Source organism: Nomia melanderi, chromosome 9 (assembly GCF_051020985.1).
Source record: "Nomia melanderi isolate GNS246 chromosome 9, iyNomMela1, whole genome shotgun sequence".
NCBI classification, from domain to species: domain Eukaryota; kingdom Metazoa; phylum Arthropoda; class Insecta; order Hymenoptera; family Halictidae; genus Nomia; species Nomia melanderi.
This window is the reverse complement of record NC_135007.1, coordinates 295,879-313,856: the sequence shown is the minus strand read 5'-3', so window position 1 is coordinate 313,856 and position 17,978 is coordinate 295,879. Positions and strand designations below refer to the sequence as shown.

The following is a 17,978-nucleotide window of genomic DNA, read 5'->3' as shown; positions in this document are numbered from 1 at the left end:
CAGCAGCCAGTGCTGAAAGTATTCTTACGGAGTCCAGTCTTGCAACTGGTGCGAAGGTTTGTTTGTAGTCAACTCCAACACGTTGACTGTACCCCTTCGCAACTAACCGAGCCTTACTTCTTTCGAGACTTCCGTCTGCATCGGATTTGTTGGTTAAGACGATTTTGTACCCAACTACATTTTTATTTTCAGGACGATCAACAATACTCCATGTTTTGTTCTTAATTAATTGTTTGAATTCGCAGTTTATAATTTCCTCCAACTTTACTTCAATGAATCCTGCAGTCTCATGAAGTACATCACCTTCAATTTCCATGTTCTTCAAGCCATGCTTTACACAGTCTTCATTGTTATTTTAGGTATCTGAATTTACTGTTCTATACAACTTTTTCGGTCGTTCAGGCCTACCTGTCCTGATCTTTTTCGGTCTACCAGGTAATCGTTTTTCGATAGCATTCTCTTTCCACATCTTCATTATTTTCGTCTTCTTCTTCGTCTTGATTTATTGTTTGGTAATTTTCAATCTCAGTTTCTCGTTCCTCGTGTATTTGTGAGTCATTATCATTTTTCCTCTCTTGACAGACATCTTCTGATTTTTGCTCATGACAAATTTCTCATCGACAAATCTGACATCTCTTGATACTACTACTTTTTGGTCTCCATGTAGCCAGATTCTATATCCTTTCACTTCTCTCTGTAAATTTTCCTTTGTTTGTTGTTTTGTCTAATACATATGCCCTTGTTCCAAACATATATCTTAAATTCGGCATCCTTCCCATCCAGATTTCGAATGGAATTCTTCCTTTCAATGCCTTCGTTGGACATCTATTCTTAATGTGATTCGCTGTCATTACTGCTTCCCCCCCAAAACGACAATAGTAATCCTGATTGTATGAGCATACATTTGGTGGCTTCAATTATTGTTCGATTCCTTCTCTCAGCTACACCATTTTGCTCAGGAGTATATACTGTCGTTCTTCTGGATTGAATTCCATTTTCCTCTTTAATACTTCGTAAATTCAGAATTACAATATTCACGCCCATTGTCGGATTGTAGAATCTTAATTTTCTTTTCTTTGTGGTTTTCAACCATCTTCTTATATTTCTTAAATACATCCAAGCAATCACTTTTTCTTTTAAGTAAATAAATTTGACACCATCTAGAGTGATCATCAATGAATGTAACAAAAAATCGAGCACCCCCCTTTGATGAGGTTCTCATCGGGCCACATATGTCAGTGTGTACTATTCTTAGAAATTCTGAACACGGCTCTCTCCGACCTTTGAAGGCCTCTCTGTGTTGTTTGCCTAGTAGACATATCTTGTGTTAAGGTCATTTATAGCCTTACCGTTTTGTTCGGGCCCTTAAACCACCGTAGTTTTAGTTTTTGTATACACTTTTTATCTTTTCTGAGACTTATGGTACATTTGGTAGTTTTTCGTAACAATAAGAGTCTTCGTCCCGTTCGCAACTTGCAATCGTCCTTACGGTATTACGAGAAGGGACCGTGGCAGGCATAAATCCCTGAACCCATAAGGCCCGCGATTCTTACTGTAGATTTTCCTTGTCTATTGTTCACATCTGACGTCCAGTCACCAGCATTTTTAACTCTCTAGCCCGTCTGTTAGCATGTGTTATTAAGGCCAAAGCGTTTCTTGCTTTTACCTGCCGCGGTCGACGATTGCAAACGGGACGAATTAGTTATTAACATTAGTAACCAGAAAGACCCAAGAAGGGAGGGGACTGTGTCTCCCTTTCACAACCATCTAGATCTAAAAGGGCCAACCAGAACGTCTTCACCCCCGCGAAGACGACATTGCGGAGGTGTCGTCGAAGACGTTTCTGGGAGGTCCAGTCAGTTGAGAAACATAGTTAGAAACACATAGCTGAGAAACACAAGTGAGAAACACAAGTGAGAAACACAAGTTAGAAACACAGTTAGAAACAAGTTAGACAAGTATCAACTCACCTAGTACATAGCACAGAGTACGGAGTAGGAAGTACGGATTACAAAGTATCAAGTAACAATTTCGATCAAGCATATAGCACTAGAGTCAAAGTCCACTTCACCTCCTACTCATTTCTAAGTTTTGTTCCCGATCATATCGGGTGGTCCTTCGAGACGTACAAGTTTTATAGTCGGCATACCACGTGCAAACGCCTACAAAGCTCGACCACCATTACGGTAACCACGAGTATCTAACATCGTGCATTCCTTAAAACTCTCATTTTTCGTTAGTCTTCTTCCAATAGCAATTTCTGTTTCATCAGTTATGTCAAATCTCTTACATTCAAGTGCGCCATTCGCTCATGCCATAATTCTACTTCTGATTGTTCTTTGTTCGACACTCTATTTGCATGTTCATTTTCTTCTCTTATGTAGTATAGGTTGCCTACTCTATCTGCGATCATTTTTGTTTCACCTTCGTTACTTCTTACGGTGGCTATATCTTTCTTGAATATCACTTCATGATTCCTCTCTGTGATCTTGGTCACAGAAACTACATTTGTACGCAGATGAGGGACGAACCATGTATCCTGCAGACCAACTGATCTTTCGTATTTTCCATTCGTAACTCTTAGGCTCACATCTCCCCTTGCATTAGCTTCTGTCGATGCTGTACTAGCTAAACTTAAGCTATGGTTATGTACATCAATAAGATCGTTAAATTTGACTTTTTCTTTGCATAAATGGGTTGTGCACCCACTATCTAAGCACCATTGATTGCTTCATTTGATTTATATAATTTACTTTATTCTCCTCTGAACTAGGAAGGTTTATATAAAAGAGATCATCTATCGCATTCGCTTTATGCTTACTTCTATAATTTAAATTAAAATGACACTTGGACGCTGTATGTCCTGTTCTGTTGCATTTCGAACATCTTATTATATGTTTATTATGTAGAGGTGCACCTTAGATTCCTTGGTCTGTTCCTCTTTCGTATCCTTGGTTAGATTATTATCTCTGAAGATTCTTGATTTCCATGACTTTACTTGGCTCATGTTCTTTCTCCAGCTAGGACCTGCCATCATAGCTCTTGACATACCCTCATTCATTTTCTGCTTCCTTGCCTCATTTTCTTCCAGGATTTTTACTTTTAAAGTTTCTGCATCCGGTAGATTGTCCCTTGACTCAATCGCACATCTGAAATTCTCAAAGCTGTCAGGTAAACTATATAACATCATAATGGAGAGCAAATCAGCATTTATCTCGACATTCATTGCATTCAATTTATCCACAGCATCAAAAAACTTCTTCAATGTACTTCCTCAAATCATCTCCTTACACGCGTTGCAATGTTAGTTGCTTCAACAATGTGGCTTTTCGTGCTGGTCCTTTTGATGCAAATATTGCTTCCAGTTTTAGCCATACTTCTCGCGATGTCTCACATCCTCTCACTTGTTTCAGTTCAGATGGGCTTATGTTCAGGATTAGATCTGCTTTTGTCTTTTGATCCTCTCTTATCCATTCTTACAAGTCCTGTGTCAGGACATCTTGATTCTCTACCGCCTCTGGCCTTGGTTTCGCACCACTTACATATTGCCACAAATCGGCTTTTCTTAGCAAGGCCTCTACCTGCATCTTCCACGTTTCATAATTATCTTTAGTTAACAACTCGAGGCGTTTGGAATTTATCATATTTGCCATATTAAGATTTTTATTAGACGACCACGTGCTGACCTAACCTCTTATTATATTACCTTTTTAAATTCTTTATACTTATTATTAAAGTATACTTTATACTTTACATTCTATATTTTATATTTTATATTACCTTAATATGCGGCCTCTGGGCCCGTAACCTTTTGTTAGGAATTTATTTTATTATGGAATCTAAGAAGTACTTCCAAGCGCACTTCCACTGCGCCATTAGACAAAAGACAAAAGATGTCCGTGCGCGAGAAGCGACACGCAAAACAAAAGAACAAACGCGCCCATTACACACAAGACAAACATAGCTTCAACAAGATAAAGTAAGAAGATATATTAAGAGCGAGAGCGTATTTAAAACGAAGAGTAATGAAAATATGAAAATGTTGTATAAGCGAATTTATATGTGAACAATAATGATATGATTTTTTTTCTAAATTGGTTTTCTCTTAAGTGGGAGATGCCTGTACCAGGGATATTTGGTTCCGTTTACCAGGATTTATCTAGAGAGTTGTAGAGTGTTTTTGCGTCATGAGTGCTGGAATATGATTTTAGGTGGTTGCATGTGGTGTAGTATCTGGGTAAAAGTTTCAAAAAACCTGATGTCTTGAGAAGTGTTGGAGGTGGATTGGGGTAGGGGGTTTACGGTAGTTTTGAGATTATCAGCTTTAGTGTCTTCATCTTGGGGCGGAGTGGGTATTCATCTTTTGTGTAGTTTCCTGTGTTTGCAATGAGTGGATTACTGTGGTTTGGACTGTATGCGTGAGCAGCGTGTTCTTGTATGAATTGCCCAATTATTGGGAGTTTGGCTAATTCGTGAAGGTTTTTAATGATTGTGCGGTGAGTTTTGTTTAGTACAATTCTGAGGAATTTGTTTTGTATGGTTTGTAATTTTTTAATATGGAAGGGGTTTGTTGGGATCCAAGCTTGGAACCTATAAATGAGAATTGCTCGGGTACTGAGGTATATAGTAGTTTTTTAATTTGGATTTTTAGATTGCTCTTTCTGTTAATGAGGGGGTAAAGGGTGCGGAGACAGGCGGTTGCTTTGTTTGCTCTGTCCTGTATGGCTAGATTCCATAGTTGCTTGTTGTCCATGAGGACTCCTAGATATTTTACTGACGTGGACCAGGGAATTTGAGTTCCTTGGATTGTGAGACCTGGGATTGATTGTGGCTTTTTCCTGTTGAAGTTTATACTGTAGCCTGAGTTTTAGCTGGGTTGACCTCTAGCCTCCAGTCTTGAAAGTAAGATATGATTTGGTCGGGGTGTTTTTGGGCATATTTTACAGCTTGGGATTGTTTCCATGAAGATGCTATTATGGCTGTGTCATCCGCGTAGAGAGCTAAGTGGGTTTGGAAGTTTTTTGGTATGTCGTTTATGTATATTGAGAAAAGGGCTAGATTTGAACCTTGGGGGACTTCTGATTTGATTTTGAGTTTTGTGGAATAGGTGCCTTTGATGGACACTAAGATGTGTACTTGTTTTCCAGGTAGCTTTCGATGATTTTTTGGAGGTAAATGGGGGTGGAGATATTATTTAATTTGAGAATTAGGCCTTCGTGCCATACTGTATCGAAGGCTTTTTTTACAGTGCCACACAAAATGGATTCCCCCCTTTTTTTGTAAATAATTAAAAAAATACAGAAAAAATTTAAGTCTAGCCGGTTTTATTTTTTAGTATTCGCCAATAAGAGTTGATTACATCATGTGTGAAATAAGATATCACGCAAATGTTTGCCTTTTTCCTTGATGCAAAGTTGGGCTCGTTTTTCGGCATTTTTCATGACTTTTTGCAATCTTTCGGTCGATATGGCTGCGATTTCTCTTCGACTATTGCGTTTGAGCACTTCAATTGTCGCCGGCTGGTCAGCATACACCTTTCCCTTTAGGTATCCCCACAAAAAAAGTCCGGAGCAGTCAAATCAGGCGAACGCGGCGGCCAGTCAAAATCACCATTTTTTGACACCAATCGAGCTGGGAACACTTCATTCAACAAATCGATGGTTGCACGAGCTGTACAGTCAGCCGCAAAAGTATTCGTCCATTTACCGTATTCGATGTATATGGAAGAAATGGAAGACAAATAAATGTACAATTTTTCATTTAAAAATGTAGAAGTAAACCTTTATTTACGTAAAACAAGATACCATTCGCGAAAGTTGATAAATATCATACAGAAAGGAAAAATTAAGGAATATGTTGCGATATGTCAGAAAATGGGACCGCAAAAGTATTCGTCCATCGATGATTTTGTTAATCTATAGATATTTTAAACTTAAAATTAGTTGTTTAATGTTATTAACTTAATATTTTGTAGGATATCCGTTGGATCTGATTATAGCCTCAAGTCTTCTAGGCATTGATTTTATTAATTTTTCTGTAAAATCTGCAGATATTGTTTGCCATTCTTCTTTAAATCGCTCCTTTAATTCATCTTTATTTTTAGGTGGTCTTTGTTTAATTTTCTTTTTAATTTCGCCCCATAGATTTTCTATGGGGTTGATGTCCGGCGACTGGGGTGGTGTTCGAAGGTAATGCGGTGTATTATAGAGGATCCATTCTTGAACAATGCGAGCAGTATGTTTTGGGTCATTGTCTTGTTGAAATATGAAATTATTTCTTATACCCAATTTTTCGGCACTTACCAATAGATGTTCCTTTAGAATATTTAAATACATCCACTGACCCATTGTACCCTCTATAAAATGGTACTCTCCAACTCCAGTTGCCGACATGCTTCCCCACACCATTAATGATGCACCTCCATGCTTGACCGTATGTGTCAAGTTTTCTTTTTGATATGCAGTATTCGGTCTTCACCATACATCCCCACGAGGGGCATCAAAAACACAAATTTTTGTTTCATCTGTAAAAATAACGTGTTTCCAAAATTCTTCTGGCTTTGAAACATACTCTTTGGCGAATTGTAATCTCTTCTTTCTGTTTCTTGCATTGACCCACGGTTTTCTCCGACTCTTTCGACTCTTAAAACCCGCTATATGCAGCACACGTTGAACTGTATCGACACTGACAACTTTTCCTGACGCCGATTGCACGTTTTCCCGCAATTCAGTTCCGGAAATATGCGGATTCTTTTTAACAGCCCTTACAATACTTGTCTCTTTACAAGAAGTCAATTTCCTGGGTCTGCCTGATCGTGCTTTATTTATAATCATATTCTCTTCTTTAAATTTTTTTAGAACATACTGTATTGTACTTCTAGATCTTCCTATTATGGTCGCTATTTCGCGTTCGGATTTACCCTCTTTAAATAACTTAACAATAATTTCACGTTCGGATAGAGATGTTTCACATTTTTTGCGATTCATGATGAATATTAATTGCGTGCTTGCTGAAGACGGACTGTGCGGAACTGTTGCTAGTTGACAAAACACAATCGCTACTGAGAATGCTGTTTTTCGTTTGTTTTAAACGTATTCAAGTATTTTATTTAACATAATAGTTCGTGGACGAAAACTTTTGCGGTCCCATTTTCTGACGTACCGCAACATATTCCTTAATTTTTCCTTTCTGTATGATATTTATCAACTTTCGCGAATGGTATCTTGTTTTACGTAAATAAAGGTTTACTTCTATACTTTTAAATGAAAAATTGTACATTTATTTGTCTTCCATTTCTTCCATATACATCTAATACGGTAAATGGACGAATACTTTTGCGGCTGACTGTATGTGCCGTAGCACCATCCTGTTGGAACCAGTGGTCTTCCAGGCCATTGTTTTCAATTTCTGAACGCAAAAAAGTGTCTATCATAGTTCGATAACGGTCACCATTCACAGAAATTGCGTTGCCATAGTCATCTTCGAAAAAAAACGGTCCAATGATGCAATCCGCACATATTCCGACCCAAACTGTCACTCGTTGACCGTGGAGAGGCTGCTCACGAATGATTTGTGGGTTTTCGGCTCCCCAGAAACGACAATTTTGTTTGTTTACATTGCCGTGCAAGTCAAAATGTGCTTCGTCACTCATAATGATTTTGTTCCAAAAATCATCTTCACTTCTCTCTAAATTTCGTATCGTTTTAGCGTATTGCAATCGTCTGGGGTAGTCTTCCGGCTTCAATTTTTGCACCATTTGTACGAGGTGTGGCTATTAAATAACGAGACTGACGCTGTAGATCAGGTGTACGTGATCTTCAAGCACTCCGCGGCCTAACTTACAACCCCCACATTTACGATGCGCCACTTCAGGTTTCTTCAGTCCAAGTAAAAAATCACTATATTCCAGGCGCTATGCCTGGCTACCGCACCCACAATCAAGATTAAACCCATATTTGCCCCGTAGCTCGCCTACAGCTTGTTCGCGCATGCGCTCGAACAAAGCGGGCGACCACTGGTCCTCCGGGATAACCCGCTGTGTCCCCCTCCACTCGCGGCTATCTAAAGATTCCAGCGCCGTGCGGCCGCAAGAACATCTTGGGCCTCCTTCCCTCCATGTTCCTCGAGGATTTCTGGCCTCGCCGCAACACGCTGCACAACTTCTATTACTTTCTCCCCCCTCCTTACTTCCTTCTCTTCCAGTGTCGGGGGGTCTAGACTCCTCTCGGTCCCTACCTTCCTGGCTCCGTCCTTCTCCGAACCATACGGATCCGCATCCTCGTGGTTTCTGCGTATGCGTTCGTTCGCGGTACGAGCTAGGGTCGCTTCCTCCAGCTGCCGTTGCAACTGAAGAATCTTGTCTTCCTCGGGGCTGCTCCCGGGCGCATGGGCAGCCCCGCCCACGTTTCCCTCCTCGCTGGTCTTAGCACCGCGGGCGGCAAGCTTGGACGCGTTAAGGCCCATTGGCCTGTCAACGTACCACGCCTGTAGACCCGTGGCTTTCTCATCAATGTCACCGCGAAGCAGGATTGTCCCGTCGGAGAATTGGCTCCCTGTAGCAGTGCTCGCTGTACCCCGCGGTATAACCAGGGTTTTAACGGTCTCATTCGTGTAATCCTTTAAACGTACGGTTACACCCCAGCCCCAAGAATCAAGCGGTGGGGGGCTACTCCCTCTGTCTTCCCACCCGAGAATACGTGCCAGACCACCGCCGTAAGACTCGTCCACGGCCCACACTACTCCGTGCATTTGGGTGTTGTGCGGATGTGTCTTGTAAGACAGTCCCCAGTTCCGCTCATCATACTGGTTCATGTCGATGCGCATCATGACCTCCTCAAGTTGCGCGTCGTCCTCACCCTGACCAAACTGCGCGTACGACATTGCCGTCCACGCCTGACGCGAGGTGTCAAATGAGTACGCTCCCCCCCCCCCCCCCCCCCGGCCGTCCGCTTCCCTGAATGCAGAAAGCGGTCCATTCTGTATTTATAACACTCCGCCAGAAGGAGCTAGGCGTCCGTATCCCCGTAAACGTCCCCCCGTTACCCTGGGCGTGCTGGTTGATCGCCCATGAGTAATTAACGTAGTCGGTAATAAAATAACCAGCAAACCAGCTCGTAGTAGTTCCGACGCCGTGTACCGGATCCCTAATCAGACGACTCCAGTACTTCCCTGTATGTTGGTCTTCTGCGGGGAAGGCTATCCGATCCTGCTGGGCACTTGACCGTTTAAACATCTCAAAACCCCTCCGCAGCAGCCTTCCGCGGCTCAGACGATCCAAGCCCCGCTTCTACAGCGCGCGGCAATCTGTACATCGTTCTCCACGTTGTGGGTATCGTAGTAAGCGTATCCCGTTCCCAGTGCTAACGAAGCCATATTATCCCAGGCTCCGATGCGTACTACCGGGTATCGGCGGGCCCGCTGCCGCCTCGCCACCCTGTGGTCCATTCCCAACATTGCGGACCACCCGCCGTATGCCTGGTAGCTGTCGTTATAAACTTCTTCCCCGGGTCTCAACTGCATGTGCTCAAGCACATAACGTGGGGCGCCGTAAAAACACGACCCTGCGCCGTCTCCGAGATTGGCCCCCTGAATTTTTTGGTGCCACCTTACCGTAAGTGATACCGTGACAGAATTGATTTCAAGCCAATTTATCCCTTTGGGGAAATAGCTATCCGTGTAATCAGAGAAGCACGACCGGAGCGACTTGGATGTGGAGAGCAGCCTCCGGACTGCTACGTCTAATGATTCATTTATATTGTGGGTCACAATGACCCGGTCACGAGGTAGCTCACCCCGGTGGTCACAACTCTGAACGTCATAGACGACACCCCCGAAGGAGACGGACGAAGTGGTCTTAGTCGGTATGACGAAGATGATCTTCGTCACACGATCCGCTATGTCCACCAGACCAGCAGTTCTAACGAACGTCTCCCTCTTGGTTCGTTGCTCACCAAGGCGATTAACGTCCTCCACCGTTGCCATGTCATATGTGTCAAACACTTGTGCCAGAGGGTACGTAAGGTGTGAAACAATCCAGGCGTCCCGGCCAATACAGTCGGGTTGTCCATTGTCAGCAACAGGTATCACGCGGACAGTGTCCTGGCGGATATTCCATATTTCTCCCCCTCGCCCACCGACCAACAAGTCTCCCCCATTTCTCAGCATCGCCTCAAGGACGTCTGCCGTGATGAACACTGCTTGGTAGTCCCAGTCCCCGGTGACCCGGGTCGACACGATTATTTTTTCGGATTCGTCTGCTGTGGCCCAGGCGTATCCTACACCTGACGGCTGCACCATACGCCTCTCCCTGAGTTCGTCGTACAGGTCGATCTTTAATGCAAGACTACGGTAGTTAGCCTTGCTACTGCCTATGTAAGCGTCAAGCCCCGCGGCGAGCAACGGGGTGTTGCTCATGTACCCATATGTGTATAACCCTTTAGCTGGGTTGATTATCCCAGGGCATGATGGGGCCGGGTTAGTCGCTGCCTCGATGACGGTTGCAGCAGCCTCCGTTCACTGTAGCCTTCCGTGTTTGAGCCGTGGATCCACTCCAACACCCACCCACTTGAGCCTATTCCAAGCCTCTTCGCCACCAATCAGTTCCTGAGGACCCTCATCCCTCCGTGACCTTGCCGTTAGACCGGGCGGCAATAGGTAACCTTCCTGAATACGGCCGGCCGGACACACACAATCCTGATCAGGGCCAGAACACTCCTCGGGCTCCCGAGGGTGGTGTGTCACGGCTATGCCCTCCCTCATGGTTCTGTCTAATAGTGCTTGCTCACCGACGGGCCCCAAGACCTTGCTCCCAGCAGCATCATCATCAGTACCATCTTCATCGTCACCGTCCTGTTCGTCGGCGGATGAATGATCCCCCTTGTCATCGTCCGGTACACCGCTGCCCCCATCACCGCCGTCCCCCAGGACACGCCTGTCCTCATCAATCCTATAGCCCCCTTCGGTCACCCTTACTCCCGGACAAAAATACTGGTGTAAGGTACCCGCGTTAGTCAAAGCCTTACTTGACCGGTCCGGACCCCGAGCATAATAGACAACCGGGTTAGCCAGTAATGTGTCGTATGTCGTGGCTTCGTGAGGACCATCTTCGTGAGTCATCTCACATGCCTGGTCCCAGAACAGGTCTCTCACTACCTGGAACCTTCCCTCTCGCGAAGCCATGCCGGAACTAACGCTGTCTATGTTGCCATTAGTCGCGTGCATCTCCTTGTTATGGGCTTCGGCCGCAGCGTTCACCCACTGGGCCCCTAGTTCACCGTATGTCAGTCTATCCATGAGAGGCCGTGTCAGTTTCCCGCTCTTCTTGATCGGAGATACATCTCTACATGGCTTACCACTCAATTCGAAGAACGTGCAGAAAGGGCATACCCGCTCACTCCGCAACGAACCAACTGTATTGTTGACGGTAAGTATGTACGAGAATGCATAAGCCGCCTCATCTTCCTCCGCCTCACTACGCTCCAGCGCTGCCTCTACCTCGAGTTTCTCCCTGTTTAATCGGGCTATAATCTGCCCGTCGTCCCTTGGTGTCGACTCAATCATCGCTTCCACTACCTCAAGTTTTTCCTCGGCCTCCGCGTCAGGATTATTCAGCGCCCACAGGTCCACAGCTTTCTTTACCACAAGGGCACCAACTTGCGGCTTGGTTTCCAAACTACCCAAGACCTGGGTTTGCCATTTTGTTAAAGTACCGTCGCCAATACCCAACTTGCGCAGCGCCTGGGCCACTGCGGCAGCCCACCTTCTGTTGCCCCCCCCCCCCCTCCCGGTGCCCAGCACCCCCATTATCCGTGCGGGATCATCCTTTATCTGCCGAGCAACCTCTGCAGCCCGCACACTCAGCAACTTCTTGGGCCTACGCTTCTGTGGGTCAGCAACAGCCCCCGACCCTTTCGCTACACCCTCTTTCTGAGATGAAAACACCCTTTTCGGTGCTGCAACATCTTCTTCCTTTGCGACGGCCAAGCGTGCTGCCCTCTCCTCGAACTGGGTCGGGATCCTTCTGTTTACAACCGACGCAGGAGCAGGTCCTGCGCCGACCAGGGCAGTCCACACTGTCAAGCGGTCGAACTCGGTCCCCTGCCCCGCTGTGTCCACTTGTGTGTAGGCCAGGGCTCTATTGATATAACTTTCCACGTCTCCGTCAAAAAAGTCAGATCGTGGTGCAGCCTTTGGGCTAAGATCTGAATCCCCCCCGTTAGGCACGGGGCAAGGAAGATCAATAGTGGGCGCAGGCCTGGGCGCTCCTGTTGGTTGACAGACCCTCCTTACCTGACGGGATACGGGAGGAGTTGTTTCCTCATCACTGCTGCACTCCAACCCGTCCCAGGCACTGTTTCGCCTCAGTGCCTCCTTCCTCTTCAGGATGCAAGGGTCGATGACACCGACCATAACAGTGGTATTGGGTCGCTCCTTGACTTTCTTCCTCCTCGGATGTTTAGCCCCTCCTGACATAACCTAGCCTGGGCACTGCCTTAGCTATACAATAAACAGCAACTATATACAACAACAGAGATATAGTACAGGCACCTCGGGGCCTAACTCCCCCTCCAAACTAGTCCCTACTTTATTTTTCATTTTATTTTGATTTCATACATATTTACTTATTATCACCTTCAATATACACCCCTCCTCTATCCCTACAACGCTCCATGCGAATTTTCCATTGTTCGAAACAGTGCTGCAAGTCTTCTTCTGTCAGCTCCTTCAGGACGCGTGCCGCTTTCTCTTTGACAGCTTCCACGGACTCAAATCTTGTTCCTTTTAATGCAGATTTCACCTTAGGAAACAGATAGAAGTCGCACTTATTCTTTCACGGAGTTCAGCAAGAACGTGAAGGTAGTAATGTTGATTAATAGTTTGACCTTCAGGAACCCAGTCAAGGTACACAATCCCACGAATATCGAAGAAAACAATCATCATTGCTTTGAATTTTGATTTGTTCATTCGAGCTTTTTTGGCTCTCGGTGAAGTTGGGCTCTTCCAGTGCATGGATTGCCGCTTCGTTTCAGGATCATAAGTAAAAAACCACGATTCGTCACATGTTATTATCCTTTCCAATAAGTTTGGGTCATTTTCAATGGCATTCAAAGTGTCAGTACAAACATTTTTGCGAGCTTCTTGTTGTTGAAACGTGAGAATTTTAGGCACCATTTTGGCACATACTTCTTGCATGTTAAAATTGCTATGTAAAATTTGCCGTACGGATTCTTTGTCAATTCCTACAGTTTCAGCAATCGCACGAATACTTAATCGACGGTCAGATCGAACCAGATTACCGATCTTTTCGATATTGTCATCCGTTTTTGGCGTGGAAGGGCGACCCGGGCGTGAATCATCTTCAACGTCCTCTCGGCCATCTTGAAAACGCTTAAACCACTCAAAAACACGTGCACGCGATAAACATTCATTGCCATACACTTCTTTCAATAAATTATAAGTTTCAGTGGCGGTTTTTCCAAGTTTCATGTGAAATTTCACAAGAATTCATTGCTCTATTGTTACACTTAACATTTTTCCGGCGCTACAAAAAAGCAACTCTAATGCGAACGAAGGCTACGGATATACGGATTTGTTTACAGAAGCGAGAGGCACTACATTCGAAAGAGAAGACTTCACGCTAAACAGCTGTCGGTCGCTGGCGTTTGGCGCATGCGTACTTCTTCTGTAGCAGCGTCAGTCTCGTTATTTAATAGCCACACCTTGTACACTTCACTTGTAATGGTTTGGTTGGTTGGTAAGAGTTCATAATGAAGAATTCCTTTAAAATTCCACCAAACACACAACATCACCTTTTTCGTATGCAAGTCAGGCTTTGGCGTGGGTTACGACGCTTCGCTTTTGTCCAATCATTGTGGCCGTCTCTTCAGATTAACATAAAGCACCTATTTTTCATCTCCGGTAACAATTTGCTCTAAAAACGGCAATCGGTTTTGACGAGAGAGGAGCGAACTGCAGATTATGACTCTTTGATTGCGGTTGTTTTCGGTTAATTCCGCGTTATAATCAATTACTATTTTAGGTTTATTGATGAGTTGTCTTCTTGTGCGAACAGGTTCCATTTCTGAAGAATGTTTAGTGGAAAGTAATAACACATCATGCTTTTCCTTCCATTTTAGAATCGTGATTCCTTCCCGACTTTCTTGTGCAAAACACTCTACCCGTTCCAGTTGTTTGGCCACTACATCTTTTGGATTGCCTTTACGATTGTTTCGGAGAGTATCCATCAAATGCGTATTCCGTTCCAGGAGTTGTTTTGTTGAAAATTTTTATGCCGTATTTATGCCTTTTCTGCTTCATAAACTGCCGAAATGTTGGGTTGTTCGGAAAGTAATTTCGCTTTTTTTTGTGAAAATGAAAGACAATTTTCGTATAATGAACAAATATTTTATTAAATTATATATTGACCATTCTGGTCCAATACCTTTTGTCATCTTTCTGGTAGTAGCATGATTCCACGTTCATAAAATTTTTGGTCTTTGCTGGCAAAAAACTGATCGAGATGGTTTTTGACCTCCTCATTTGAAGTGAAAGTTTTACCGTCTAAAAAATTTTGCAGTGACCGGAACAAATAATAATCCGAAGGTGTCAGATCTGGAGAATATGGTGGGTGTGGCATTGTATACCATTCAAGCTGTAGTTACACTTTATGTCACTTCACTATATTACAGGAGTCGCAAAGGCGTAACACTGATTTTACTTTGCGGAGAGGCGGAGCAGCACGTCTGTCTTTTACGAAGCGCAGTGTAACAAAATGGTATAAAAAAGTGTAAAGTTTTGATTTATAATTGCAAAAAAAAACGAATTGTAACAAATATCTGCACTTTTTCACGTCACAAAATTGCCATTCCTCTTGTAATCTGTTTTGTAGTTCAATTTTATTTTTAATTGAATGTTTACATATTTTAGTGTCTAATATATTCCACACCATCTCGATAGGATTTAAATCCGGCGATTGAGGTGGAGTTTTCATTACTTTCGGGCAACTGTATAGCAACCATTCTTGCATTACTCTTGATTTGAGCTTGGGGTTGTTATCTTGATAAAAGTGGAAAACGTCTAAGGTCCTCACCTTTTAAGCACTTTCCTTTAAATTTTCTTTTAAAATATTTAAATACATTATTTTGTCTATTATGTCTGCAATTATTTCCAAATTACCCACTCCATGATAACTAGTGCATCCCCAAACCATTATATTGCCGCCCCCGTGCTTAACAATACTGCATAAGTTCTTCGGATCCAACTCCGTATTTGGTAGTGTAGATATTTGTTACAATTCGTTTCTTTTTGCAATTATAAATCAAAACTTTACACTTTTTTATACCATTTTGTTACACTGAGCTGTAAATAATGTATACCCTTTAAAAGAAACCTGAAAAAGTTCTTCGTTGTATGATTACTTAATTTATCTTTACCGCACTATCGACTCAGCGAATAATTTTGTACATACCCATTGTATGTAGCGAGAGTGGGGTACCTTTCGTTGAATACTTCAGGGCGTAGAAGTAGGTGAATCTTCAGCACCACTCTAACGATGGCGTCATCCGCTTTGGCCTGGCAGATGTTGTCCACAGCGATGAGAGCGACCGTCTCGCCGAGATTACCGGGATACCACTGCTTGTCTCGCTGTGGAACTCGACCTTTGGCTACGGTCATCGAGATGAGGATAGGGCCTGAATCGGAGACTGCCTCCGTTTCCTCCGACGCGTAGGTCTGCACGACGACGATGGCGGACGTTCCCTTCTTTCATCGCGAAGGGATACTGTACCGAGCTGATGCGAAATATCCAATTCTTCGGAACGGTGAAGAATGAGGCCAAACTAATGGCGAGCGTGGAAGCAGACGGGAGGCCCCCTAGTACGGACTCCGTGACCCCAGTGCCGCCACAGGTGGGAATCTGCTCTACCAACTGTAGATAAGTTACCGACGAATTATTGGGATCTATCTTACGGGCTGATCATGAGTACTCTTCGGAGCACCGGGCGAATCTAACTCACAAACTATCGATGCACAATATTACACAAGCGAATCCTTAGCGCCCGCGGACCCCAGGACCACGACAAGGTGATTTACTGCCCCCGCGAAAGGGCCAGCTATCTGCCGCGCCACAATCCGTGCAAGTATCCTACTCTCACGTAACCGGCGATGTGTCACGTAAAATATTCAAGATAAATATTAAAAAAATGTCAGTCGTTGAACCGCAGTTCAAGCGATTGTTATTTATTCCAGAAGATTATAATGTAGCAGAATATTTTACAATAGTCACTTAATATTACTTGATACTTAGTTCTTGCGTGCGGTCCGAGATAGAATTCAAGACTGGCGAGTTGCGGCTTCGGTTGGGCATATATACTAATACATGTCTTATCAAGGCAGATGTAGGTGTTTAATTATAGATCGATGATTCATCGTCGATTCTTGGGAATGTAGGCTGTCACGGATGCTCCGTTAGGGTTTTTTAACGTCTTTCTCTTGACTAACGGTGCTATAACACGCTTCACCAGAGAACACTACGAGTTGCACTAGCGGTAGGGGGGTTGAGTGGGACGATGTCAAGCAGTGTTCTAAATGATGTACGCCACTCACCAGGAGAAGTCCGTCCGAGTCGTCCTAAAATTTATGATCCCTTCCTCCCTTATACTCCTGTTTCTGCTTGCTATTTTTCCTGGTTCGAAACCCGCGCCGCTGCCATCCCGCGGCTAGGTGTTAATGAATCCATAGTGAGACTCCACCCTGGACTCACGGCCGCTTGTAGGGAGGGGCTAATGTTGACATGCCCCTTCCTTCTTCACTTGGCGGATGCCACACCACCACTCGGTGGCTGGCGGATCTACCCCGCCGCTTGTTACGGGGAAATCGGCGCGAGAGCGAAAGAGAGAGAGGAAACACTAACGTAGTCCGTAGACACGAGGATAGGTAGGTGTTAGAAATGAACGGAGGTACGAACCCGTAGGCTGTTGCCAGAACTAATGAATCTTTATTATCCAAAGCTTCCTTTTTATACAGTGGCGTCGGTAGCCATGACAGGTACAAAGTTTGAGTGACAAAGATGCATGCCTAGGTTGGGGTATCTTCGTAGGAGTGACTAAGAGTGATATTTGAAGGGCCTATCGGTGAATCAGCGTGTTTGGCTGTTACACATCCCCCTTCTTAGACTGGATTTGGTCCCCAAATCGTTTTATGCTTGCCAGTCGTTTACGAGGGACGGATAACTCATAATCATTCCCGGCTGTACAATTGGACTTCCTTTTCGATTTCGACAAATACGTCTATTTGTCCTAGACTAACGTTACGTAGTGCTAGGGTCGTCGGTAGTATTATTAGCAGGGTTATCGCGATCATTATCCAAAAATCGAAAGATGCATGGTTTTAGTCTATTTCCGTGTACTCTAATTTCGTGGGTGTTAGTTTGATGGTGTTGGGGGGGGGTATTTAGGATAGGATATGGTCCAACCCATTCTGGTTCCAATTTGTTTTTTCTAACGTTGTCGTTGTGTAGGAACACGTAGTCTCCAACGTTGAATACAGGTTGCGTACGGATAATGTTTCGGTTGGTTCTCTGTTGGGTTCTCTCTTTGGTTCTTTCCAAGTTGTAGCGTGCCTTGGTGATGTACGCGTTGTGCCTTTGCTTCCAGTGTTTGAATAGTTCTTCGCGGGACAATAATGGTGTGCTGGCAATTGTTGAGGGAAGGTTGGCCTTGTGCCCGAAGGTCAGCTCAAAAGGGGTCTGTCCGGTCGATTCGTGAATCGCGGTGTTGAATCCCAGACAAACAAGTTGTAAATTTTCGTTCCATTCGTTATTTTTATCGCGCATACAGGTTCTAATTAGGTTCAGTATCGTGCTGTGTGTTCGTTCTAGGCTACCGTTAGATTCTGGGTGAAAGGCCGTTGTTCTGACGTGCTTGATTTGAAATTGAGACTCAAATTCTTGCATTAACTTGCTAACAAAATTCGAGCCTTGA

General features: G+C 44.2%; 1 protein-coding gene, 1 long non-coding RNA gene and 1 pseudogene across 5 annotated transcripts in view; 1 reads left to right on the top strand and 2 right to left on the bottom strand.

Moving 5' to 3' along the window:
* MICU1 (Mitochondrial calcium uptake 1) overlaps window positions 1–17,978 on the top strand; it is a 168,873-nt gene that overhangs the window by 62,191 nt on the left and 88,704 nt on the right. The window lies entirely within an intron of this gene.
* LOC143174894 (uncharacterized) lies at window positions 12,474–14,538 on the bottom strand (annotated as a pseudogene).
* On the bottom strand, window positions 14,668–15,843 carry LOC143174856 (uncharacterized). Its single transcript, XR_012999312.1, has 3 exons — window positions 15,467–15,843; window positions 15,341–15,388; window positions 14,668–14,745 (listed from the first exon to the last, which is right to left on the bottom strand). It is a non-coding gene; the product is annotated as an uncharacterized LOC143174856 (long non-coding RNA).